The sequence below is a fragment of the Pleurodeles waltl genome, chromosome 3_1 (genome assembly GCF_031143425.1).
Source record: "Pleurodeles waltl isolate 20211129_DDA chromosome 3_1, aPleWal1.hap1.20221129, whole genome shotgun sequence".
NCBI classification, from domain to species: Eukaryota; Metazoa; Chordata; class Amphibia; order Caudata; family Salamandridae; genus Pleurodeles; species Pleurodeles waltl.
Genome location: NC_090440.1, coordinates 1324850410 through 1324877666, shown reverse-complemented (window position 1 = coordinate 1324877666; position 27257 = coordinate 1324850410).

The following is a 27257-nucleotide window of genomic DNA, read 5'->3' as shown; positions in this document are numbered from 1 at the left end:
CATAACCACCTTTGATCCCTTAAAGGGGTCATACAAACATATAAGGTAAGTCTACTGGCATGTCAAAAGTTCAAGATCAAAAAACTACATGTTAAAGATATAGAGCCTCATTATGAACATGGCGGTCCAGACTGCCATGCCGGCGAAGGCGGAAATTACCCCCACCAACATGGCGGTCTAGACCACCATATAATAAACAAGGGAAGGCTGCCACAGACGGCCCTCCGCCACCGCCATGCTACCGCTGCCAGGCAGCCTAACGATTGCAGATTTCCCTATCCGACAGGGCAGAGCTGCAAGCAGTGCCACCCTCCGGATAGAGAACCCTTGTTCCTCCAGCCTTTCACTGGTGGTTTCCCCCACCACGGAAAGGCTGGCAGAAGGGGTGCTCCAAAGCCCCCCTGGGGACCCCTGCACTGCCCATGCATTTGGCATGGGCAGTGCAGTGGCCACCGTGCACAGTCCTGTGGCACAGGTCACTGCCCGATTTCTAGGGAGTGATATGCGCAATGGGTGATGCTGCACCCGCCCTACTGCGGCATTGACGACGGCTCCATCTGGAGACATCGGCAATGTCCTGGCCCAGCATTCTGCTGGGCCGGCTGACGGAAACACTGTTTCCGCCCACCAACCCAGTGGAATGTATATTATAGGGCCGACGGGGTCTTCTAGGGGCTGACGGTCTATATTCAGACCGCCAGCATGAACACGGCGGGGAATCCCGCCGTGTTCATAATGAGCCCCATAATTATGTATTAAACTGCAATAATAAATAATAATGATCATGTGCACTTATTATTGTCAATAAAACATACACTGTTATCAATAGTCATTCTCAACAATATTATACTAATAAAGCATTTAAAAACGAACAAAACAAATATCTGTGTCCTTTCTGTACACTTTTTCAACCATGAAAATGTAATTATAAAAATGGCCCCTAGAGGGCACCCCATTTCAACTACATTAATATTGTATTGTATTGTAATCGAAATTATATAGCGCTTACTACCCCTGACGAGGCGTTGAAGCGCTTTTCGATGAGTAGCACGCTACTCTGGAACCCAACAAGAATTAGTGATAGATTAGTATCGGGAAATAATGAGTACAGTTTTAGTATTATTATGAGTTAATTTGAGCCGCGGATATGAGTTTGTTAGTTAGATTGACTGGAGTAATGGGGGGGTGGAGGAGGAAAGAAATCCAGAAGTGTTAATTGGGAGTATATCCTTCATTTACTCAACCCAAAGGCTTGGGATGAGTAAAGGGAGGTGGAGGAGGGACGAGTATGTGGAAGGGTTAGGGAGAGCATAGTAGCAGGGCGAGATAAATGCGGGAGAATTTAGTAGGGTTGTGTGGGAGGTCACAGTAGTAGAGTGAGGTTTGGTGAGTTAGATGTGGAAGCGGAGGGAAGAGTTTAGGCAGAGTTATTTAGGAGATTAAAGTAGTAGAAGGGATTTGGGATGAGTCAGAGTGAGAATGGAGGATAGTTTGATAGAGACATGACATATGATGATGAGTAGATAAGTGTGATAAGATGAGAGCAGGAATTCATAGATATATAGTATAACAACTCACCCAGGAGCCATGCAATGATCCACGAACATGCCAAGCACAGAAACAACATATACACATACATATATATATACACACACACACACACATGAATACACACACATATGCACATACAATACATAATTAGAACCATGGGTAAAAAATACTTAGTCAAACAGGTTTAAACAGGTTAAAGAGTGTGTGTGTATTTTATTGTTATGACATAGTAGTAATACATATTTTCTAAAGAAACTATAAATAAATAGCAATGTACACACAATCTGAAAAAATATTTATCAACATAGGCATATACAGTTCATAGTTGTTTGAATATGGTGGTTATGAAGGAAATAGCCAACTCTTGAGTAGTTTTCTGAAGACAAGAAAGTTATCTGTGGCTCTTATAGTTGGGGGTAATGAATTCCATAGTTTGGCTGCTTGGACGGAGAAGGATGTACCACCTATAGTCTTTTCTTGTATGGTGGTGTTCTAAGGCGGGGTGCCAATCTTGAGCGGAGGTTTCTTTGTTGGATGTATTTGGTAATTTTCTTTTTGATAAAAAGTGGTCCTGTTCCATGTATAGCTTTGTGGGTGATACAAAGCAGCTTGAAAGAGCATCTTCTGGCAACGGGTAACCAGTGTAGTGCTCTCAAGGCAGGGGAGATGTGGGCTTGCGGCTTTACATGTAATGGTAGCCTGGCTGCAGAATTCTGGATACGTTGTAGTTTTTTCATAACAGATAGAGATGATCCATGGTAGAGGCCATTGGCATAATCCAGTTTGGATAGTACAAGCGAGATAGTAGCTTGCACCTTGTGTGGAAATCCTTAAAGTCTTCAAGGTGATGAAGCTTGTTTGTGCTAATTTGTCCACTTGGGCATTCATAGTTAACTTGGAATCCATGGTGATTCCTAGGTTTTTAACTTCCTTGGATAATTGAGGAGGTGGTCCAAGATCGTCAGGCCAGACTCACAGAGGGTCATAATTTTTCCAGTCACCACGTATGAGTATTTCTGTTTTGGAGGTATTTAGTTTGAGATGGCTCCACGTCATCAACGGCTCTGAGGCAACTGAAGATTTGTGAGTTTTCAATGTTTTTGGGGCATTCTAATTTAAGTAGTATGTGTGTGTCATCTGCATAGTTGTAGCATGTGAGATGGAAATCATTGATCCGTTCTGGTAAAGATATCATGTAGATGTTGAAAAGCAAAGGTGAGATGATTGACCTTTGGGGGACCCCTGCTTTTGTGAGGTAGGGTTCAGACTAAGAGAGCGAGTGAGATAAGTATTTATACTTACATGTAAAATACTTATATTTACTGGTGAAACATTTACAGCGCATATGGCTTAACGATTCACACTTTTACAATGAAATTTGGTGTAAAGGCATGCGTGGTGAAAACATAATTGTAAAGGCATTTGCGTTGTAGTGGCATTTGCATTCTAACAGCATACAATACAATGTAATGCGTGGTTCCACCATACAACCCTCTCTAATAGTCACACAAGACAGACCTACTACAGGCCATGACCGTCACCAAGCTCAGTCCCAGTCCACAGCAACAAACCATCCAATGTCATCGTAACAGGCACGGAGTTACTGACGGGATAATCAACATTCAGCTGGCCACCAGAGCAATAATTGACTCCACCACTGCAGGTCCAAACTATACACACACTAGGGCAGCTTCTTAACATCTCACAATGACATTAAAAAAAAGGGTGATCATACCAGAACCCATCTAAGCAGGTCTGACCATCTCCCCCCGCCAAACTAAGCCTGTCCCGAGCCATGAACAAAAACAGAATTGACAACTGTTGTGTGGTCACCACCTTGGAGGTCTAGCATAATAAGAAATGCCATGAAGTGACTTGTCGACCTGATGCAAGAGCCAGCTTACCAAAAACCATAAACTGCGTGTCCATCTTTCACACACCTCCAACCATGGCGTTTTATGTGAACACCAAATTAAATTACACAAGGCCGGTCACTGTTTAATTTAAGGTTCTGGAAGATTAAATGATCACCCCAGAATCTGAAGGTGCTGTTGTGTGAACACCTGGAGTCAAAACTAGTTAACCAATTCCAAAGTCGGCAGCTCTGCTCGAAACTCTACTAGGACTCCCTGTCCATCTTCAAGTGACGTATCATATTTGTGCCAGCATCTGTCTAACAAAAAAGTATGCTCCCCTTCTGTATGTTAAACTACCGTAATCGTTCAGTTTTGTTCTGTGCCATCCTAAGCAAACATTTCTACCTCACTAGTGAGTACATAACTCTGGCCTGTGTTGAGAAAAAGTAACCTCCCGTGAATTTGAAGGTATATACCGATGGTTTCCATTCACCAGCCTAAGCCCTTTTCCCAAGGATTGCGTCGACAATTCCTGTATGTGAGGAAAGTCATCTTGAACAATCCTCACCTGCTTTTTCTCCTCTGACGGCTCCCCTGAAGCATGGGACCAGGTGGCGACCAGCTTCCGGACCGCGGACGGCTGTACCTGGATGGACTAGGTGGCTCCTCCTTCACCCAAACCTTGTGGGGTGAGGAGGAACCCCGTTCCAGCCGCTTCTTCTGTCGCCTCTCCGCCTTCTCTTCCTTCATCGTCTAAGAAACCCAAACAACCACAACAACCGATCCTGGCAGGAATATGCAACCATTGATGCAGCCCCTAGAGGGAGGTTCAGTACATGTGTCTCCTACATGCACTTTCAAACTACCATAAATGTAACCACAAAATAAACCCTGTAGTGAGCCCTGCACTCCCAGCTGTAGAGCAGAAGCTAAAGCCTAGGGAATACTTTGAAAACATTATAGAAAGTTCAGATGGGTCCCGGTTTCAAGGAATCCGCAAACATAGGGTGAGTAACCTTAAAAAGACTTACTAAAGGAGAGCTATTGTGCTCCTTCCATCCCCCACACTCCCTTGATATTGTTGGTGGTGCCACTGTCCTTCTGGGGCCACCACAAGGCATGTAAATAAGGAAGCCGTTTAGGACATTATGGAGCGCTTCACCAGAAGCAGTGAACAATTTAGTACTGGCTCTCCCTCTATACTGGGGAGAGCTGCAAACTTTATTTTGCCTTTCTCCTTTTTTGAGGGATTGCCCAGCCCCACTTGGACACCCCCAAGCCTCTTCAGCATTGGGGTCAGCTGAGGGAGGTCACCCCTCTCTGCACTGCAGGTTTCTGCATGGCCCGCACCTCTGGGTACGGCCACGTAAGCCTGCATCCTCTCTCTCCCTGCCCCCTCCTGAGGGCAGGGATGTACTTTGTGTACATGGTGGCCATCTGCTTACCCCAGACATAAGCATGCGGAGTAGGATAGGTCCACCACTACTAGGAGGGTGCAATGGCACTCCCCCTTTGCAATTGGCATTCAGGGGTCAAGGATGGGGCCCAGCACCCTTCTTGATAAGTACAACCCAGGGAACAGGATTCCAGGGCAAGGGACAAAGTCTGGGGAGGGGGGCCTATGCATGCCCCCTCCCTAGGAAAATTTACATAAATCAATCCTGCACTAAATCCCATGTCCTATCACATTCCAGGTATTAAGAAATAGTGATGAAGCCCTGATCGCTTTGTCACCTAAAAAGTTAAAGGTCACCAAACTTTAAAATTAAATAACTAGGGCCATGTTGGTTTGAATATGGTGATCTGTGGATCATTTTACTCCGGGTGGATAGATCCAGGGGTATTTGCAGCAAATGTCCTCACCTCCAAAGTGGTGCAATCATCAGAAAGCTGGTTTTCCTTGCTCCCTGCACTAGCCTTCCTGCTGGTCTTGGTTACTGGGCGCAGAAGTCCAGGACTTTCACCCAACTGGGTCTCAAGGGGTTTAAAGTGGCCAACATCACTGGCCTTTAAAGAGACCCACTGGTCCTGGGGTCAACTATCTTCAGTCCTTTGTGGGCATCAGGGGTTCCCTCTTTCAGTTCTCCATGGCGGCCCCAGGGTCCATCAGAAAAGATCAGAAGAAAATTCAGGCAAAAGATAGTCTCCCACTTGTGCAAGAGTATTAAAGGGGAGATGAAAGTTCCAGAAGCCAGGCACCGCTGGAACATCCTACGGTGCCATGTCACCTCTCCACCCTTGTCCCAACCCTCCTGCACAGCATGCTGGGACAGTTCACAATGGTCACTGACATACCTGCCAGGGACTTTCTCACAAGAGCCCCCTTCTGTGTAGGCTCCAGAGGTCTGGGCTCCCTCCTTTGTTCAGTGGGCTTGAGCAGGTCCATCCCTTGTACAGTGTGATACCTGATTGATTGATGCAGATCATTTAGCCCCAACTTTTCCTCCTCAGGAGCTGGATGAAGCAATGTTAATTGCTCCCTTTGTGTTGGGAGGTCTTTGTTCCTGCAGATGGACAGGAATGTAATTAACTGGCTACAACAGGGTGACAAAAGTCCTGGGTTTGAGCATCAGCTGAGCCAGAAAAGTATGACAGCTCTAGATGACCCATAAATGTACAGATATCCTTTTGGAACTTGCAGAATTGATTTTCCTGCACAGGGTACACCCCAATTCAGTATGTCACTGGTCCCTGTCGGCCAAATGAATGCAAAACTGCACTTTAAGTCAGTTTTCTCCCTTTGAACATAATAAGGCGTCACTACAGACAAAACTGTAAATCACTCTTTCCCGATTAGTGGTCACTAGCAATTAAAAAACCTAACCCAGGTCAATATCCTGCAGGGTCACCACTGCATCAGGCTACCTGTGTGAGGTTACCAGGCTGCGTGCAACAGTAGTCTCACATGGGCAGAATGCACACGTGTGCGCACACATGTTCACACGTAGACAGCCAAGTGCCCCTTACCTATGCTGTATTGCAGCATGCTTATCTTAAAAGGTAAGCACTGTTGGTAAACATGCACAGTCCATTTGCCATTCGAAATACCATGGGTGAGACACATATAGTCAACCTCACCCAGAGTAAAAAGTCAAAAATCAAGTCATCCAAAAAAGCAAAAACAAAATCCAGGCATACTGAATGGGTGGAACCCAATAGCAACATATCATATGTGTTATGTATACCCAGTGTTATGTGTTAGTAATTTACAATTATTTTGGGCCCATAAAGCCAATGTAGGCAGAGACCAAGCTGATGCAAATCATGAACCTGCCCCTCATGGAAACAGTCTACTGCAAGCTGACAACCGAGGCTCCCTCCAGAAGTGAACACAAGAAGATGCATACTGTTTATGGATTAATTAGTCCTTGTTAGTGGATTATAGTTTGGATCCTGGGGCACAGCAAGCAAGGGACCCAGGTGGCATATATCACTTAGGATTTTAAATGAAACGCATAGTCTAATAGTCAAATAGTCTAAACATAGCCAATTATTCAAGGTGGCTCACCTGCAGTTTGTGTTGGGCTGTTCTCACGAGTGTCAGAAATTATTTTCAGAAGACAGAACTCTGTATAGAGTAGCATAGTGAACAAAAAACAATGGGTTGTAATGCAGAGCAATTTCCGGAGGTTTAGATTGTCTTCAAGCTCAAGCTGTATTCCCTCTAAGGTGCATGCTGGGTGCCCATTCAGTTTCTGCATTTGTGCTGCACACAGGGATCCTCAAAGCGTGCACACAAAGAAAATGTGTAAGAAACTAGCTTACTGGTTGAGAGGGTTGAAACCACAAGCAAACCCTAAATAAACCTGTGGACAACTCTTGGGTAGCTCAGCACAGAGCAGTGAGGCTTAATTCAGAGGCAATCTGTAAAGTATTTGTGTAACATTTCAAAGAGTAACACAGTGAAAACAGAGCAAAAAAGGATTCTATAACGTATTTAGAAAAATGTAGCAATTTTTTATAAATAAAAGAATATCAAAATGAAAACATCCAATCAGTAGGATGGAGATATTAAAATTTAAATACTTTAGTACAAGTAGCGTCAAAAAGTATAAAGCATTAACTCGGGAAATCTGGTTGCATCGGATGGCAAAACGTCACAAGTTCGGGCCGACTGAGGTGAAGCACTGGCCAGTTACAGGGACCAAGTTAGGCCCGCCGAACAGAGTAACTTAAATCCTGGTTTGTGGAGCATTGTGAGAATCCACTTCGAAGATGTGTTGAGGGGCCGAAGTGGTGTATCGCTTCCAAGATGTGGCGAGGCCGTGGTTAGAGGTTCTGTGGGCTCATTGAGGATTCTGTCAGCGAGGGCTTGTGATGTGAATTCGGCATGATTCACCGATTCCAGGAAGCTATTGAGCCTGCAAATCAGAGTCCAGCGTAATGGTTGAAGCTGCCATCGATGAGGGATGTGATGGACTGCCGAGGATACATCGGGCAGTGGTGGTTCCGAAGCAGCAACAGGTTGTGATTTGCAGTAGGTCTTTGCAGCGGTTCCTATCCATGAAGCAGTGACAGTGTGTCATTTCTGCTTGCTATTGCACCTCACAGCAAAGGAGATGCACCAGTTCTACTGGATCCACAGAGTCTGGCAGAGTACCTTAGGCCCACTTCCAAAGGCCCAGGAACGGGGTGGCATCACTTGGCAGGGTAGACTCACAGATGGCAGAGTCCAGGTGCAAGGTTGTTGGAAGCCTGTTTTGTCCCTGAGCCTTCAAACCAGGACACCAGGTAACTAGCCATTGTAGTCACTCTGTGGTTCTGGGTTTATGGGTTGCAGCTACAATCCTTCTCACGCTGGCAAGAGTGCAGCAGGTCAGGACAGCAAGGCAGCAGTCCAGCAAGGCAGTAGTCCAGCAGGGCAGCAGTCCAGCAGACTGGCAGTCCTTTAGCAGCATAACAGTCCTTTATCCAGGCAGAGACAGCTACTGACATGAAGGGCCTCATTACGAGTTTGGCGGTCTCAGAACCACCATGTTGGCAGTGGCGGTTTTACTGCCAACAGGCTGGGGGAGAAGATCGCCAAATTATGACCATGGTGGTTTTCCAAACGGAATACAGCCAAACGACTGCCGGCACTGCCACTCGGTCAGATCGCAACGGATGACAGAAAGCACCAGCAGTCCAGAGGATACCCTGTTACCGCCAGACAGATTACTAGGCAGCACACCACCAAGATTTCCGCCACCATGGAAACCCAGGTGGAAACGAACAGCATAAAAGGAGACAGTCACCTTCAGGAAGCCAGACTCGTCTGGGGCCGCCATGGAACCAGAACTACACACCATTCCTCTGCTTGTTCTCGCATAAAGACAACGGAATCTTCGCCAATGATGACAGCAGCAACTGTAAGTACACACACTTACCTGTAACTTTGTATAATGTCAATGTCTGAACACTCACACAATATACCATTGGGAAGAGGTTGCTACTGTGACAACCACACGCTACTACACACTGACACGCACACTCACATACAGCCACACACTCAACCGCACATACACAGTACACACTACGTCCAACACGCAAACACATATGTCAAAAACACACACACTTAGGCACAGAAACACAGCACAGGCCCAGTTACACACATTAACACACAACACCACAATACGTCACAACAACACCACAACCATACCATCATCAATATGTTGGCAAGCACTCACTATAGACACAATCCAGGGACACATCACACATACAACACAACTTACAACCAGCAGGCAACGAACACACCCACCCACACAACCATGCAACATACCAATCGACATACACATCGCATAAAGCACATCACATCTTACATACCATGCACTAAACACACATACGCACACTGTCAAAACACACTAAGTCATACAACACACCAACAAATACATGTCAACACAAACACCACTCAATAGCATGACAACAAAATGTTCCGAACAGACAAATTCCCATCACAGAACACACACACTATCACTGGGGGACAAAAGCACAGAATACAACCTCACATACTGCCCAAACAATGTAGGTAGCACAAGCACCACACACACACACACACACACACACAAACACACACAGACACACAACCAATGTCAGCCAGGAACAACTCCATACTAGGAAATGAAATGCATGACAATGATGTAACCAGTAAACCAACAACAGTGTGGTTTGAAATTATTATTCAAAACCAAAGTTTAGAAAAACAAAGGCTATAGGCCAGTCCTGTTACAAAAGTATGAATGCACACAGTACACATATGTGTGCCCCAAACTTGACTCCTGACTGCCAAGTAACCTCCACAGGTACAGACATCAAGGGGGCAGGCAGGCACCTTAGGGATTATTGTGGGAGAAGGGGTTTGATCTTAGCTTTGGGAGGGGGTCCTCCCTTTTGGGATGTGGCTTGTGTGGGGGGTTAGGTTTAGGCTTAGGGGAGGGTTGTTTTTTATTGGGAGGGATAGACTTCTTGGCAGGGGTAGGCGCATGGGTACTTGCAGGGGGCAGGGGAGGTGGAAGGGACAGACTTAGGGCGGAAAGCAACACATTTAGAGGTCTCTCAGGGGAGAGGAGTAGGGAAAATGGTAAACACATAAAGAAAAGATTTCTTACACACACAGGGATGGTCAGAGCAAAAAGGTTTGGGGGTTAAGGTAGAGGGAGCACGTGTAAGATGTCTTGAAGTTCTGGTTGCATATTTGTGCGAGGTATGCTTGTGGGTGCCAGGTGTCAGGTGGGTGGGTGAGTGAGGGTGTTTACATGTTTTGGGATTAGGGGGGTTGAGGTGCTGGGGGATGCCGTGGTAGTGGACGTGCTCCATGTAGGAGTGTCAGTGGTTGTGGTGTCTACGGGTGTTGTGAATGGGGTGAATGTCTAAGGGTCTGCTGTGGTGCTGTCTGTGGGTAGGATAAGTGTAGTGGCTGGATCTGTGAATGTTGATGTGGTATCTGTAGGTGTGTCAGGTATGCTGTCCGTGATGTTGGGGTTGCTGGGAGTGTCATTTCAGGTTGTGACTGTTGCTGTGTGTGCATCTGAATGTTCCTTGTGTGCATGCCGGGGGTGTATCTTATGGTGCTTAGGTCTGTCTGAGCTGCCCTTGGATGTTGAGGTGGATGCATGCCTGTCTGTTTGTGTGCTTTGGCTGAGTCTTGGGAGAGAGGTTTGGGTGTGAGAAGAGGAAGGCTGAGGGGGGACGGTAGACAAAGAGTGACATACTGGCATCAGTATGGTGGCCAGAGCCTGAAAGGATCTCTGGAGGCCAGCCAGTGCACCGTGAATGACCTCCCGGAATCCATTACTCTTTTGGATTTGAGTTGCCAGTCCCTGGATGGCATTCACGATGGTCTATTGAGCCACAGAGATGGACTTCAGGAGGTCAATACCCTCCTCACTGAGGGCAGCAGTGCTGACAGGTGCTGGGCAGAGATGCCTGCGGCAAAGAAGACACCACCTTTTTGGGTGAAAAAATGGGGCAACCCAGTACCCTGGGACCTGGGTAAGTGAATAATGTAACAGAAAAATGTTTTGATCCCTCTGGAGGAAGGATATGAATTAACCTCCACGACAGTGGTTGTACCATAAAGAACTTTCTGTACCAATGAGGTTTGTGAGTAATAAATAAGCACCCATAATGAGAGGTACTGTGAACCTGCTGAATTTTTCAAAATGTATTGCACAATTTCTAATACAATGTCGACGTTTCGACCCCAATCAAAGAAATTATTTCAGGCGGGTCATCATCAAGACCGAATATTGAAATAGGAAGCACCTAGAATACAATACAGAAAGCATGTATCAGTACTTTGCCCTCATCTGATCAGCATCTATTATTTCAACAGTACAACATATTGTATGGTTATATGATCAAGTCCATATTTAACATGAGGTCACTACTTCTTTATGTGCTAGTTAGTCGGCCTCTTAAGAGATAGATTTTGCTTTCTATTTCAATATTCTGTGCTGATGATGACACGCCTGAATACATTTTTTTGATTGGGGTCAAAACGTTGACATTGTATTAGAAATTGTCGATTACCTTTTGAAAAATTCAGCAGGCTCACAGTACCTGTTTATAGGTGCTTATTTGAGACCTCATGCTTTTAACCACAGTTTGGTTTTAATTTTCATGTAAATAGCACTGCAACACATACTAACACATAATTCACTCACACTGAGCCGTTATACAGGAGCACCCTACTTTACTCTACTTTAAATTGTTGAATTTAAGTTCCTAATAAATGTGATATATTACTCACAAACCTCATTGGTACGGAAAGTTCTTTATGGTACAGCCACTGTCATGGAGGTTAATTCATATCCTTCCCCCAGAGGGACCAAAACATTTTTCTGTTACATTATTACCTTCTTGGGTGAGCAGGCACAGCCAACCGGGTGGGGCGCTACAGCTAGGGCAATGGTAGAAAGGAGGGTGGCAGACAGAGATGGTGCTGGGGTGGTCCCAGATGGGTCCACCACTGCCAGGGAGTGTCCACAGGAGGAGGATTCCGTTGATGATGAACTGGATCTTGCCTACCCCGTGGCACTCCCGTCAGCCTCCAGATCACTGGGTTCCTTAGAGTTGGTCGTATTATGACTTGAGGTCCCATGGCCAGCAGCTTCCCCACTCGGCTGTGCCCCGTCTCCTTCACTTGCCGATGATGATGCTGGAAAACAGAAAGAGAGATAGGGATATCATATTCTTCACAAACACTAACATCACACTGTACACATCAATCACATTACAACCATATGTATTATACCCCCAGGTAGAACCAAGTTAGTGCCAACATGATGTCACAACTAAATACCACCTACACACTAATTACAACAATGTCACACACCAGCTAAGCCACCTTTCGCACACCTGCTATACCATCATATCAGTAGAGCAATCACGATAACCATTCCATGACAACCTGACTTGCCAACATGAATCTGAGTCCCTACCCACAGCAACATAGTAAACCAACAACTAAGTAATGAGAAATAGGGCTAACATTCAGTTCAACATTTCACATACACAAAATCCACACATACCTACATTTGTAGCTGATGCCATGTACTAGGAAAGGAACCACATCATGGCCCCCATTTGGAACATGGCGGTTTGGCCTGATCTGCCGGCAGTGGCGGCTGGAGCCGCCAGCCGGCATGGCGGACTGAACCGCCATATAATAAACAGGGTGACGGCCACAAGTGGCAGCCGTCACCCACAACCAGGCTCCCGCCGTCAGGCAGCCTGGCGGCAGGATGAAACACCATTCGCCAGGGTAGCTGTGGATAATGTTTCATTTCCTGCCAGCCTTTTCCTGGCGGGATATCCTGCCAGGAAAAGGCTGGCAGAGGGTGTGCCCCGTGGCACCCCCTGGGGGCCCCTGCACTGCCCACGCACTACACTGTTTCCACCCGCTGCCCACAGAAAGGTTCATTATCTGCCCAGCGGGGTTCCGCATCGCTGGCGGTCAGTGTTTTGACCACCAGCATGAACACGGCAGTTGTTTCCGCAGTGTTCATAATGACCCCCCATGTGTCAAACACAAGACAGCATGTTGTAAACCAAGCCAACCCATCAAGTCACAGAGTCCACTACCTTCACTCCTTCACTATTGACATTTCCAAACATGCAACAACTACAGTATACCTGTCTTTTCAATAATTGGAGTATGACAGAGTCTAAACATGTCAGCAACACATGGCCCAGTAATCATGTAGGAAAGGATGATACATACTCTGGGGAGCTACTCATCTAATTCATTCTCCACCTGTAAATAAAGTCATGTACACTTATAGGGGTGAACTTACAATGTGCATACCTATGTGCCAATGTTGAGGAGTCCACATATAGGTTTTCCTAGAATACGTTTTACCTTTTGCACTTACCACATTGTCGATGGGCATCACTTCATCCTTGGGAAGACATCCGTAACTGGGCCTCAGCTGTCTTATGGGCCCAGCGTCTCAGGTTCTCCGACCACTTTCGATAGTGGATGCACCGCTGGCTGTAGATCTCCAGTGTCCACACTTTCTTGGCTATGGCACAGCAGATCCCATTTTTCTGAAGGGCGTTAACCTGCATGGATCACACAGACAAGAGGAGAAAGTCATGTAGACAATCTCTATCACAAAACATGTAGATTGAACAATCAAGTTAGTGCAAGTTGCCAAACATACCATTCCTCACATTTCAGACTACTTTGCAAGTCACCCTCTACCGTCAGGCCATGTGTGAAGTGGAGTCAGGCATACAATATTCATAACTAGTACCAGGTTTAGGCTAGAATCATAGGATCAGACCATATGTCTGTCCTTAAAATGGTACCCTTCTACAACTATTTCTCACACCTACATAGATGTACATGTTGTAATGTACATGTTTACATATGTACATGTACATATGTGGATCAGGTAACATACATCAAACACTACCTTACTAAGTATCAGTGGTACCAGTCTTTCTATGCACATGTGCACATAATCATTACCCACATGATAGCTCAATCCTTCATTCATGCACATTTCATCTACCTCATCATACACTCAACCTTTCACCCACTGGTATTGCATTAGACTCACATGCTCTTCTACGGCACCATAGAGCTGTCCATACAGGGGTAAGACCCCGCTCCACAAGCTTGTCCAGATTTTCCAAAGTGAAGACAGGTGCCCTTTCACCCGAAGGATGTGGCATGACTGCTCCAAGAGGCAGTACACAGCAGCTCAGGCTGTGGAGGTCTTGCTGGCAGTAGTGTCAAGAGTCAAGTGAAAGATTGTTCAGAATATGACGGTCATGTCTGCCACATACAGGACCGTCACAGCTGGGGGACGTTGCTATTGGCCCAAGTCCGCAAAAGGCAGCAATGTGTTCCAATAGCAATGTCCACTGCGGTTGTAACCACCTAACCCACATGATGACATCCGCTGGTGGAGTCAGGTCGCTTCTTGGTTACAGTAGGTCAGGCAGCTGTCATTTTAGGGCTCAAATATGTATGATGTAGTAATGAAAGTAGTGTAATTTATTGAAACATCATATCTATCACAATGTGTGAAGTGCAAGCATACTGTTTACAAGTATTAATGTGCATGTCATTAGAGGTATTTTGGCTTATGTACATTAAACTGTGTTGTCACCATACTAATGACAATCTGAAGATGGTATAGGTGCAAATCGTAAGTGTTACATGTCTACAGGGTTGATATAACTATCACTGTCAGTGACATGTATCTCCATGTAGAGTACATGCGAGTGTTAAGGGGATTAGATTCTGGTACACTTTCATATTTTGGCTCGCCATGTGCTATATACCACTTATTCACTGTTTAATGTAACATGAGACAGATATGTGTGACTTTGTTGTGACCATACTTATGATGTATGGATTGAGTCATTCACATACCTTCTGGTGTTGTCCCACATAGTTACCCTGGCCTGAGGAAAGCAAGACAACCTCCAGTGTACCGTCCACTAGCAGACCTGCAGACCATGGAGGTACGAAATGTAATCCAAATATAACGCCTGGATAGGGACACAATTATAGATCTATGTCATCAGCTGGAGCCAGATCTGATGTCTGCCATTTACAATCCCAATTGAATACCTCCCATAGTTCAAGTCATGTCAGTTCTGCACTTCCTGGCCACTGGGTCCTTTCAGATTACAGTGGCTCTAACTGCAGGGATGTCTCAGCCCATGTTCAGTCTCGTTTTGAAGGCTCTACTGTCTGCTTTGTTGAATCACCTGGGAGCTGCATCAGATTTCTCCAACATGAGGATTTGTCCCTTGGGAAGGCTGATTTCCATGCTTTGGGACACATTCCACTTGTGGTTGGTGCCATGGATGGCACCTATGTAGCCTTGGTTCCCCCAAGTGCAAATGAACAGGTATATCGGAAGAGGAAAAACTTCCATTTCATAAACATCTATGTGGTCTGTTTGGCTGACCTCTACATTTCAAAAGTTAGTGCAAGGTATCCAGGATCAGTCCATGATTCCTTCATCATGTGAAACAGCAATATCCCAGTTCTGATGACACTACTGTATACAGAGAGGGCCTGGCTGGTTAGTAAGTCATGTATGTCATGTGTGTCTCTACCTTTTTTCCTGCTACCATATATTTGGATGTCCACGATTTATGTTTGGATTGGTGTAACTATCCTTACAGGGGACTCTTGCTACCCAAACCATCCTTGGTTATTGATACCAGTGAGGTACCTAGCCATACCAGGGTAAGTCTGCTTCGATGAGGCCCACGAAAGGACATTGTGTGTCGTGGAGTGGACTTTTGGGGTCCTGGAGGCAAGATTTCACTGCATGGACAAATTTGGAGGAGCCCTCCTCTACTCACCCTACAAGGTATGTCAAATAATTATTGCTTGCTGCATGTTCCACAACCTTGCCTTGAGATGTCAGATTCCCTTTATATCAGATGAGGGGGAGCCAGCAGTTCCTGTGGGTGGAAATGCAGGAAGGCCAAGTGAGGATAACCATGATGAGGATTAAGCTGGAGACATCAGGGCAGATGTCATCAATCAGTACTTCAACTCACTCAAGGAATGTGATGTGATCTTACAAATGAGATTCCATGGGGCATTGTTGAAGTAATGCATGCTATGTAATGTTCTTCTTACCAACATCAGTGTGGTCTTAAGTGGCTCCAAAGCTCATGACTGAGATATGCATGCAGAATGTTCCTTCGAGTTGTGTACAGAACTGTAATATATATAGGGGGTCATTACGATATTGGCGGTACAGGACCGCCAGGGCTGAAATGACGGAAGCACCGCCAACAGGCTGGCGGTGCTCCCATGGTCATTACGACCGCAGCGGAAGCGCCGCGGTCACACCGTCGGGCCGGCGGTTTCCCGCCACAATGGCCCCGGCGGTAGTAATCTGCCAGGGCAGCACTGCTAGCAGCTCTGCCCAGGGGATTACGAGTCCCCCTACCGCCAGCCTTTTCCTGGTGGTTTGAACCGCCAGGAAAAGGCTGGCGGTACGGGGAGTCGCGGGGCCCCTGGGGGCCCCTGCACTGCCCATGCCACTGGCATGGGTAGTGCAGGGGCCCCCTGACAAGGCCCCATGCGGCTTTTCACTGTCTGCTCTGCAGACAGTGAAAAGGGCGACGGGTGCAACTGCACCCGTCGCACGGCCGCAACACCGCCGGCTCCATTTGGAGCCGGCTCCCATGTTGCGGCCCACATCCCCGCTGGGCCGGCGGACGGAAACTCTGTTTCTGCCCGCCGGCCCAGCGGGGATGTCATAATCGGCACCGCAGGATGGCGACCGCATTGGCGGCCGAACGGCGATTACAACTTGGCGGTTGCCGCCCGCCAATGTTATAATGACCCCCATAGTCTCTTGCTCTGAAAAAAAAGACATTTTTGTAGTTATGAATAGACAATGTGATGTTTTCCACTATGGCATATATCTTATCTTTGTCAATCACAGATTGGCAGATTGGCTGTTTGGCTCATCCTCATTTGACATTGTCAGACAGTGACACAGGCAGATGGGATTTGCAGACTGACATGAGCAATGGACATGGATTAGACTAGGTACTGTTTTGCATCAGATTTGTGATGTATGAATTCTCTGCCCAGACTATCAGGACTGTGGTTCTGAAGTGTCCTTGTTCACAAAATTTGGAGGTGGCTCAAATGGTGACATATGTATGTCCATTTATGTCTGACACATGTCACAATGAGGTATCCAGACCCTCTGCCATCAATATGGTTTGTTCTGTATATGACATAACGTGGGCATTGCTGTCAGTGTTTCCTCATTGCAGACCAGCATGCATGTGTCTGAAGACTGGCATAGGTGAGTGGCAAGCCTAGAGATACCTGTCCATGATAAGTGGAAGGTTCCATGATGAGGGAGACCTCTGTATGTTTCATTGGGTATGGTAATTAGGGAGGATGAGGTATGGGTTTGTGATAAGGCTTTAGCGGATAATACATTGAACCAATCTGTCTGCCTCCTGGGATGGTGATAGACTGACATGCCCTCAACTTCTGTATTCTGTGGTTTGGTAGTGAATGACACCTAAGCTGAAACACTGAAGTCACAGCATGACTTCATAATGTGCTGATTGCCATGCTCCACATAAATATGGGTAGATGTACAAGGTGACTTGTGTTGTGTGTATCCTACAATCCCTATGCAATATGTATCCTGGCTGTCCAGTACATGTATGATGACCATAACAGAGGTATTACATTGGAGAGGAACATTTTGGTACAATAGTTGCCAAACATGACAGTTGTATATGGTTGATACATCGCACTTACACATGATACGTGATTAAGTGGTGTTTATTGGGGAGTGAACAACAAAATGAGTCAATTGAAACAGAAAGGAAATAGAGTTTACAGTGAAGAGTTCAGCCATGGTAGATGAAATCACCTGGGTAGCAGCTACACCATTTGGAAACACAAGTCCACTGTCCTTGCACCATAAGAAAATGGAGTTGGGTATCAGAACAGTCAACAGGGTGTATCTGTCACGCACAAGGGGAACCAATCAGATGAGGTTCACTTCCTGGCAGTGAATTTAGTCTTGGCATCTGCTCCGCGTGGATATCCCGGTGGACGTCCACGTTTGCGGGGGGTTCTTCTGCTTCAGAGTGTGGGGTGTCTAAGCCATTCCGTTCCCCTGGCAGGGCCTCAATTCCACTAGTAGCCATATATGTCGAGGGGCACAATGGTGCCAGAGCTGGCACACAAAATTGGTGTGACAATTTGGCCTGGCCCTCTCTCTGGATGTATTGCATGGTGAGTACATGACATTATTAGAGATGTTTTCTCTGAGTCCAGTTTTGTATGGGACACAGTTGTAGCTGTGACTTGCTTGTAATGGTACTGGTAGTAGGCATTGCATAGCTGTCATTGCCATGAACTGTTTCATGGTGGACCATTCACTTTGGTTTACTTTGATTGTTAGTTTCACATGCAAGACATTTAACATTTAGTGCACTGTTCTGGTTTTGTCAATGATGGAACAGTGTCTTCTGGGAGTTGTACTGCTGTCAATTTCCAGAACTTCACTGGCCCTTCCCAAACACTGTGGCGCAAGGTGCCATAACTCCATTTTCCTGGCTATTGATGTTTGCTGGACCTGTGCTCCAAATAGATATGGCTCTACCCAGAAAATTTCGTCCACCATGACCCTCAACTCATCATCAGTGAAACATGGGTGTTTTTGTGGGGACATGGTAGTGATGGTAAAGACAGTGAGGTAGTGAATAAAAGGATGAATGATTTATGTGATGAAGTGTGGGTGCTGTGATGTGAGTGGGTGACGGTTGTTGTGTATTGTATGGTTTTATAAATTGTGTGTTGTATCTATTGTGCAAATGTGGTGTGTGTGCTGAGTGTAATGTGTGCAGACATGAGTAGAACTGGGAGCAATGGTGATTGGGGTGGAAAAGTTGGTGGTCCGGAGTACTTTGGTGTGGGATATAGGGCCGGGTTAGGGTGATAAGGTTGCTGCCTCACAGTGTTGTGGTGAAAATATGCACTTTGGTGGTGCTCTAGAGGGGGAAGAAGAAACCTTTTGTTTTGTTTTGTTGCATGTGTTATAGGGGCTAATGATGTGGAAGAAAAAAAGGGAGAAAGAAGAAAACGTGTAAGTTTTTTTATATGACTATGGTGTCAGTCAACTCAGGCACCAATAAATAATGGTTACTAAAGCAAATAGCAATAACAAGGACCTACATTTTCTCTTGATTGGCATGAGTAGACTATCCTCTTTTCAGCTGATAAAACCCCATTGAAAGAGAAATGACTATCATCAGTCTAAGCGTATAAACACTGAAACACCTGTACAACCGCACACTGAAATGGCATTCAAAGAAAGTAAAGTGAAAAAGAATGAGTCATTATATTTTCTTCCTGAGATGGCAAAAACAATGTAACTTTGTTATACAAGGTAGAAGCAAGAAAGACTGGTCTAAGAATATTCTTAATTAGGGATGTCACTAAAATATTGTTTCTTCTTCCTTTTGTTCCCTCCAGTTCTGTGGGCTTAGGTAAAAGCTGCAAGGTTTAGAAGAATGTTTAAGTTTGATGCTCGTTTATACACTGTAGAGTATCTGGGAATATGAAAATCATATTTGATTTTTTGGAAATGTTTAATTATTTTCCTGATTGGCAAAATGTCTGGTTTATAAGACCCATGGCCAACATGTAGTATCACATTTACCTTCAGATGGATAGTGGGTAAAACTTTTTGATACATCAGACTCCTTTTTCAACAAGTACTAATTTATAGTAGGTTAACTGCCAAACACCCCAGAGTTTAAACTTTCAATACAAGGTGTATTGGCAGAGACCTGTGAAAGGAGTGCTGACCCAAGCACTTTGGATAGTGTTAAAAACATGACACAAGACATTCCACAAACCAACAAAATTCATAGCTGCATGTTGTCCCATTGTTAGGTGTAATACCTAGCTAATCTTGGTTTTTTACCCAACTGCACTTTACTATTAGGGTTTTTGAGCCCATGGTTGTAATGTTAACAGCAAAATGTCAGCTCCCAGAGCAAAATAAAAGCTCAGAACTGACATATAGCTTATATTGAGCCATTGAGACACTTGATAGCTGTGAATGTTCACACAACAACAGCACCATCTTAAAGTAATCAGGCAAAGGGAGCAGAAATACTATGTTGATCATGCCCAAAGAATCAAGTTTCAGGTCGCTTAGAATACAAAGCTACAAATCATCCTGGTTTAATTCAAAATTTTAAATAGCTTATAAGGTATTATGCTGCTGGCAGGATTGACCAAACCTACAAAATCATAATATTCAGTAAGAGGTAGGTAAATGACTCCCACTTGTGTACATTAATTTTGTCTATTAAAACAATTGAACATAGCAAGCTTTCTTAAGCCACTGATATTTCTGTAAACCAGATAGTCCTGCCAGACTGAGTGTGAGATGTAATAAGGCATGAGAGAGGTAATTGAGATGTGAGTGAGAGTGCAATACACAGACTTTCTATGCGTAAAACAGTTTAATATAAGTCTTTTGGGCACACTGCACATAGAAAAACATTTCATACCCTGCATTACTTCTCTTTCTTCTACAGTAAACACATGCTTTAGAAACAATAACTGCAAGAAATAATGCTGGAAAAAGACAGTTTTTGCAGGTTAGGCAGCTGAATAGATACTGACTTCCAAAGGTTTGGTAAGCAGTGAAAAAACAACACTGAAATCCACACAAAAAAACACTGAAAACAGAGTAGCCTAGCTATAAGATTAAGACAGTATATTATACTGATGCCCCAGTATGAGTGGTGGCTCTTTTAGCTTCAGAGTAAGATTGGTCCATGACTGTGATAATCCTGGACGATGACTGATAGCTAGGTTGGGGGACAAAAAATGTATAATCTGTCCCATCTATGCCCCAAACATTGAGAATCTTTCTTTATTCAATTTCCTACTCCGTAGCTAGCATCAATGGGTATCCCCAAGTTTTTTTCTGTGGGAATTCTAACTTGGTTCTTTAACCCGCCCTTGATTTTACCTCAATGACCTGCTTGGAGGGTAGACACATGAGAAAGATGCATGCAGCCCTTATATAGATAATAGGGGCAAATACCCTGGTGGACGTCTGAAGAAACCTATGGCTTAGGGAGCAAGGTTTTATATTTATTCAGTGCCTCATTGTTCATCTTCTCAGATCAACATATTTTCAACTAGTGATTCAGTAATATCTCATGTAGAAATCATGCTAAATTCTATGATTGTGTTGGGCCATAACATGATGGCTCTTCATGTTAAACTTACATTTTCGCAGCGTTGTATTTGCCCTGCCCAATGGACTTTTGATTACAAGCTATTTTGGACCCATCTTTTACTAGATTTATGGAGGGCTCTCTCAGCAAATCTATTGAATTTAACTCTGTGACAGCCCCCTCACACAGTAGTTTGGGACTCCCTGAAAACTTTCATATGTGGTCAGACCCTAAGCTTTTCAATTAAAAAAAAATAAAAGCAGAAAGTATCAAAGAGACCTGCTTTCATTTAGACCCTTTAAGAACAGAACTAGACTCCTCTCACAGTTATAGCAAGTATTCTTGGTCCCAAAAATCAAGAATGTTTTTGAACAACTGATCACTTTGCAAACAATGTTGAGAAAAAGTATTGGGCAAAGGGTGAATCTGAAAGTACATGCACATAAACATCTATGCTTTGAAAATATCAAGGAAATTAGGCTCTTTGTGCATTTTAATTCAAGGATAAAAATAGTAGAAATAGCATCTGAAACATTCAGAGCTCAAACTCAGCCTTCGGGTCAATTAGAGATAAGGGGAAAATTCAATATGTTTTATGCTTATATATGCACTCTGAAGACTACATGGCAATTACAGATCAGATTGAATATTATCAGCAATAGGTTTACCATCTGAAACGTGTTTTTACAGCATGATGCTCTTGAGGCTCAAATCAGTCCCATTGAGGTTGTAAACACAATCTCACAGTTAGCCTCTGGTAAAGCAGCAGAGACAGAGGTAGTTCCTATGTAGTTTTATAAGACCTTCTCCAGAATTTTGATTCCCTTGCCACATACAATGTTCAATTCATTAACCTTTAGGAAATCCTTGCCTTCCTCTAGGGGCAAAACTCATTTCTGCATTTTTTTAAAGAGGACTAGGACCCATGACAATGTGGCTTATAGAGGCCAGTGTCATTGATTAATTTAGATTAAAAAATGTATGCCAGATTACTCAATAATTGACTGTCTGCTATTATTTCTTGTTTGGTTAATTTCTCACAGCATGAGTTACCATTCATCATGTTAATACTACAACTTCAACTCTTGAGGCTGCAAGCATGTTGGCGAACCCTGACAGAATGATCCTGATTGATGCCAAAAAAGCATTTAGCAAGAGGGTTCCTCTGGGCTACTATGCCCCTCATGGGCTTTGGATCAAAAATTCTGGCTAGAGTTATTTCTCTTTATACCTTATTGACCTCACGTTTCATTCGCCTGGGGGTATTGGACTTCATATTTATTAACACGTCAAGGTTGTCTCTTGTCACCCCAGCTTTTCTCTCTTTATTTGGAGCCATTCATTCAAGTTCTAAAAGCATCTAGTGCTTTCCCATCTTTGCATCTGCATAAATTAGAGATCAGATTACTGGACTATGCAGATGATATTGCAATTGTTTTTATCTTCTATGAAGTGCCCCCTTGAGCAATTGAGTTGCTTGCAAGAAGATTTGGCATGTTATTTGGGGGAAGCCCACCCTAAGGCTGACAGGTCTAGCACATGCCCCCACCAGCTGAAAGTGGGGAGAACTATCCCACCTCCTGGGAGTTTTCATCATTAAGGCAGAAGAACATGGATAGACCATCAGCATTGGCATGGTCTGATCCAGGTCTATATTCCACTGTGAAGTCCATTCTCTATTGGAAGATGGACTACCTCAACAATTTTGGATTCTCACCCTTCATTTGCATTATCCACCTGAGGGGCCTGTGGTCGGTCTGAACCTTGAAGTGAGTCCCAAACAGATACGGTCTCAGCTTCTTCAAAGGCTTTCTGGCAGGCCTCTATCTAGATCACCTTTCTAGGCTGCTTCTTTGAAGTCAGCTTAGTCAAAGGGGCAACTATGGTGTCTTACCCCTTGACAAACCTCCTGTAATAACCTGTGAGACCCAAGAAGGTCCTCACCTCTGTCTGAGTTTCTATGGGCTCTGAGGCTGGAAAGATCTCTATTTTGGCCTGAAAGGGCTGTATCTTCCCCCACCCACCAGGTGTCCTAGTTACACCACTGACCCCTGCTCTATCTGGCACAAACTGGCCTTGATAGTCAGGGCTGCGTCCTGCAGGGCCCGAAGCACTTCTGGGAGGTGCAATAGGTGGTCCTTCCAGCTGCTACTGAAGACAGCTATATCATCTACGTAGGCAGCACTGAAGCCCTCCATACCTAACATTACTAGGTTTACCAGCCTCTGGACGGTGGCAGGGGCATACTTTGATCCAACGGGCATCACTTTAAATTGATAGTAGCCCTCTGGAGTGGAGGAGGCTGACCTCTCCTTAGCCCTTTCAGTTAAGGCAATCTGCCAGTGGCCTGAGGTTAACTCATAAGTGCTCAGGAACTTGGCAGCACATAACCTATCAATGAGCTCCTCACCTCAGGGTAAGGGGTGGGCATCAGTATTGGTTCCTGAGTTGAGCCCCCTGCAACCACACAGAGTTCTGTCTTAAAGTCCAATGGGGCAGCTGTTGGTACCAGCACCACAGGGCTGGACCAGGGTCTACTGTACGGCTCAATCACCCCAACTCCAACATCTTGAAGACTTCCTCTTTTATGCTGGCCCTCACTTTTTCAGACAGCCTGTGCATTTTCTTTTTGACATGGGGGTGTCCTTTATGTCAACATCATGGGTACACAGGTATGCAAGCCCAGGAGTGAGGGAAACAGAGAGGCAAACTGTCCCAACAATTGGCAACAGTCCCTCTGTTGCTCTGGGTAGGGGAAAGGTTTCTATCCTCCACTGACCCATCTTACTCTTTTGATCACAGGAGGTCAGGGAGAGGCTCACTCTCCTCCTCCTCCCCATCATCCATCACCAGCAGCATGGTGACCACAGACCTCTCAGAGTGGGGCTTGAGACGGTTGATGTGAAGGACCCTTAAGTGGTGTCTAGGGGTCTTGAGGTCCTACAAGTATGTGACATCCCACTTTCTCTCAACTATCTCATAAGGTCCAGTCCAACGGTCTTGGAGGACCCTGGGCTCCACTGGCTCCATCACCCACACTTTCTGTCCAGGTTGAAATTCCACAGAGGTAGCCTTCTAATCGTACCATGGCATCATCACCTTCTGGCTTGCCTCCAGGTTCTCAGAAGCCTTCTTCCAGTACTTGGCCATCTGAATCCAGAGGGTTAGCATGTAGCTAACTACATCCTGTGGAGGTTTCTTGGGTGCTTACTCCCAGCCCTCCTTAACCCGACTGAGAGGTCCCCTTTTCAGGGTGACCATACAGAAGCTCAAACTGGCTGAATCCAATCCCCTTCTGTGGTACGTCCCTGCAAGCAAGGAACAGGCAGGGCAAGAGGACATCTCACTTCCGCCTCAGGGGGTCAGGCAGGCCCCCAGTCATGCCCTTCAGGGTCTAGTTGAACCTCTCAATAAGCCTGTTGGTTTGTGGATGATAGGGTGTGGAGAATGTATAGGTAACTCCATACTCCTTCCACATAGATTACAGATAAGCTGACATAAAGTTGGTGTCCCTGTCAGTTACCACTTCTTGGGGAAAATATAGGGCCCTAGCTACTGCAGGTGCCGTTACTGTACTCAGAGGTATGGCCTCTGGATATCTTGTAGCATGGTCCACCAAGACCAGGATAAACCTGTTGCCAGAGGCTGTCTTGGGGTCCAGGGGCCCAATAATATTGATGCCCACCCTTTCAAAGGAGGGTGCCAATGACCTGACTTCCCATTGGCCTGGCAGGTCCTACAAGTCCTGCACCTTCATCCTGGGCCAGTAAAAGTGGGGAACAGGCCTGGCAAAGGTCTTGTCCTGCCCAAGATGTCCTGCCAGTGAACTCATGGGCACACTTTAATAGAAAAGCCCTGTAGCATTAGGGAAAAACTAGAGCTCTTGTTGCCCCATGAAACGGTACCTTAGTTACACTGTACAGGAGGTCATTCTCTCAATGCGGTGATCTCCAGAGGTTTCCCCTGCTGCCTGGTCTTCAGCTTACTGCCTCATACCCTCCAGGGTTGGTCACACTTTCTCTGCTTAACATAACTCCTCCCTGGTTGACCCCCCTTCTGCTTGCCATCCATCAATCTCAGACAAGTCACCAAGGGAGGCAATGTCCTCCTCAGTGAGTTCTCGGGTGGCCTCCTCTGGTGCCACATCCACCTTCTCTGAGAGACATACAGGGATTAGTTTCCCTTGCCCCCTGCCCTTCCCTCTTCTGTCAGTTGTCTGGGCAATTTTTCCTGGCTTCAGACCCTTTTGACTCCCTTTCTGGGGAGCCATGGACCTGGTTGTCACAAAAGCCCACTAAGGCAACCCCAACTTTCCCAGATTTTACCTGAGCTCTACTTTCTTCCAGGCAATGTGCTTGAGGTCATTTCCTAGTAGACAGTCTACAGGCATGCCAGGGCTCACAGCAACCTTTAGAAGACCTGAGACCCCTCCATTTAAAGGGAACTAGAGCCCAGGGTAGTGGCTCTCCTGGTTGTCTGCTACTACGCCTGGTGGAATGCATTGGGATTGACTTGCTCTGAGGACACAAGGTGACACCTTACTGCAGTCAAGCTGTCTCTTTTGTCCCTCGGAGCCTCTGCCCATTGATGGCGACCCACTGCCCATACTTTGCAGTATTGGAAGGTATTTGGGCTTTGGGCACTATGGGGGTCATTCTGACCCTGGCGGCCGGTGACCGCCAGGGTCACCGACCACGGGAGCACCGCCAACAGGCTGGTGGTGCTCCCAAGGGCATTCTGACCGCAGCGGTTCAGCCGCGGTCAGAAAGGGTAAACCGGCGGTCTCCCCCCGGTTTACCGCTGCCCCATTGAATCCTCCATGGCGGCGGAGCGCGCTCCGCCGCCATGGGGATTCAGACACCCCCTACCGCCATCCTGTTCATGGCGGGAAACCCGCCATGAACAGGATGGCGGTAGGGGGTGCCGCGGGGCCCCAGGGGGCCCCTGCAGTGCCCATGCCAATGGCATGGGCACTGCAGGGGCCCCCGTAAGAGGGCCCCACAAAGTATTTCAGTGTCTGCTTTGCAGACACTGAAATACGCGACGGGTGCAACTGCACCCGTCGCACCCCTGCAACTACGCCGGCTCAATTCTGAGCCGGCGTCCTCGTTGCAGGGGCATTTCCGCTGGGCCGGCGGGCGCTCTTTTGGAGAGCGCCCGCCGGCCCAGCGGAAATGTTTGAATGGCCGCCGCGGTCTTTTGAATGGCCGCCGCGGTGCGGTCATTTGTCGGCGGTACCTTGGCGGACGGCCTCTGCCGTCCGCCAAGGTCTGAATGACCCCCTAACTCTTCTCCACCTAGGGACACTAGGGTAAGCTCACTGACTTCCCCTACTAATTAGTCCATCTCTTCCTAAAGAACTACACTCACCAACCCTGGGGGTCTACCTCCAGTGTAAAGCTGTGCCCTCTTTGTACAGTTGGGGTCACCCTCGTAGTGCCCATACTCATAACACTCATAGCACTTGGGGTTGTATTTGTTTTTACCTTAGAAGCCTTTCTTGCTGTGGCCAGATTGAGATGGGGACTATTATCTTGAGAACTATTTTGGGGGCCTGGCAAGGACTCATTCTTTTTTTATCTACCCCCTCTTTCCTCTGGTGGGAGCCTTGACCACCATTTTGGGAGTCCCCAAATGCATTTTTTGGACTCTCTGGGGCTGGCCCAGAGGTCTTCCTCCTCAGAAAGCTGCCTGGGGTCAGTCTTCTTGCTGTCTACCAGGTGTTGGTGCAGCTCTGTAAAATAACCATTGAGCATGTGCTCCCTTAGTATCCATTTTTACAGCCCATTGAAAACATCAACCTTGCTTCCCCTCACCCAGCCCTTCAGTGCCTTGCTAGCATAATCCAAAACATCCACCCAAGTCTGTTTTGGAAGCTTGTGACTGTCCCTGAACCTCTGTCCATACTTTTCAGGGGTCAATCCAAACTTAGAAAGATTGCCTTCATGGGGGTATACCTAATCTGGTCCTATACTTGAAGTCAGGAGTGTGTCCCCCCGACCCCACTGGAAGCATGTATTTTCACAAGCAACCCCACCAGTGCTCCTCTGGAACCTTATGGGCCCTTATAGATACCTAATAGGCTGAAAGCCTCTTATGTATATCATCCCCCACCCTATAACTCGGCACCAGGTCTTTGGGAAT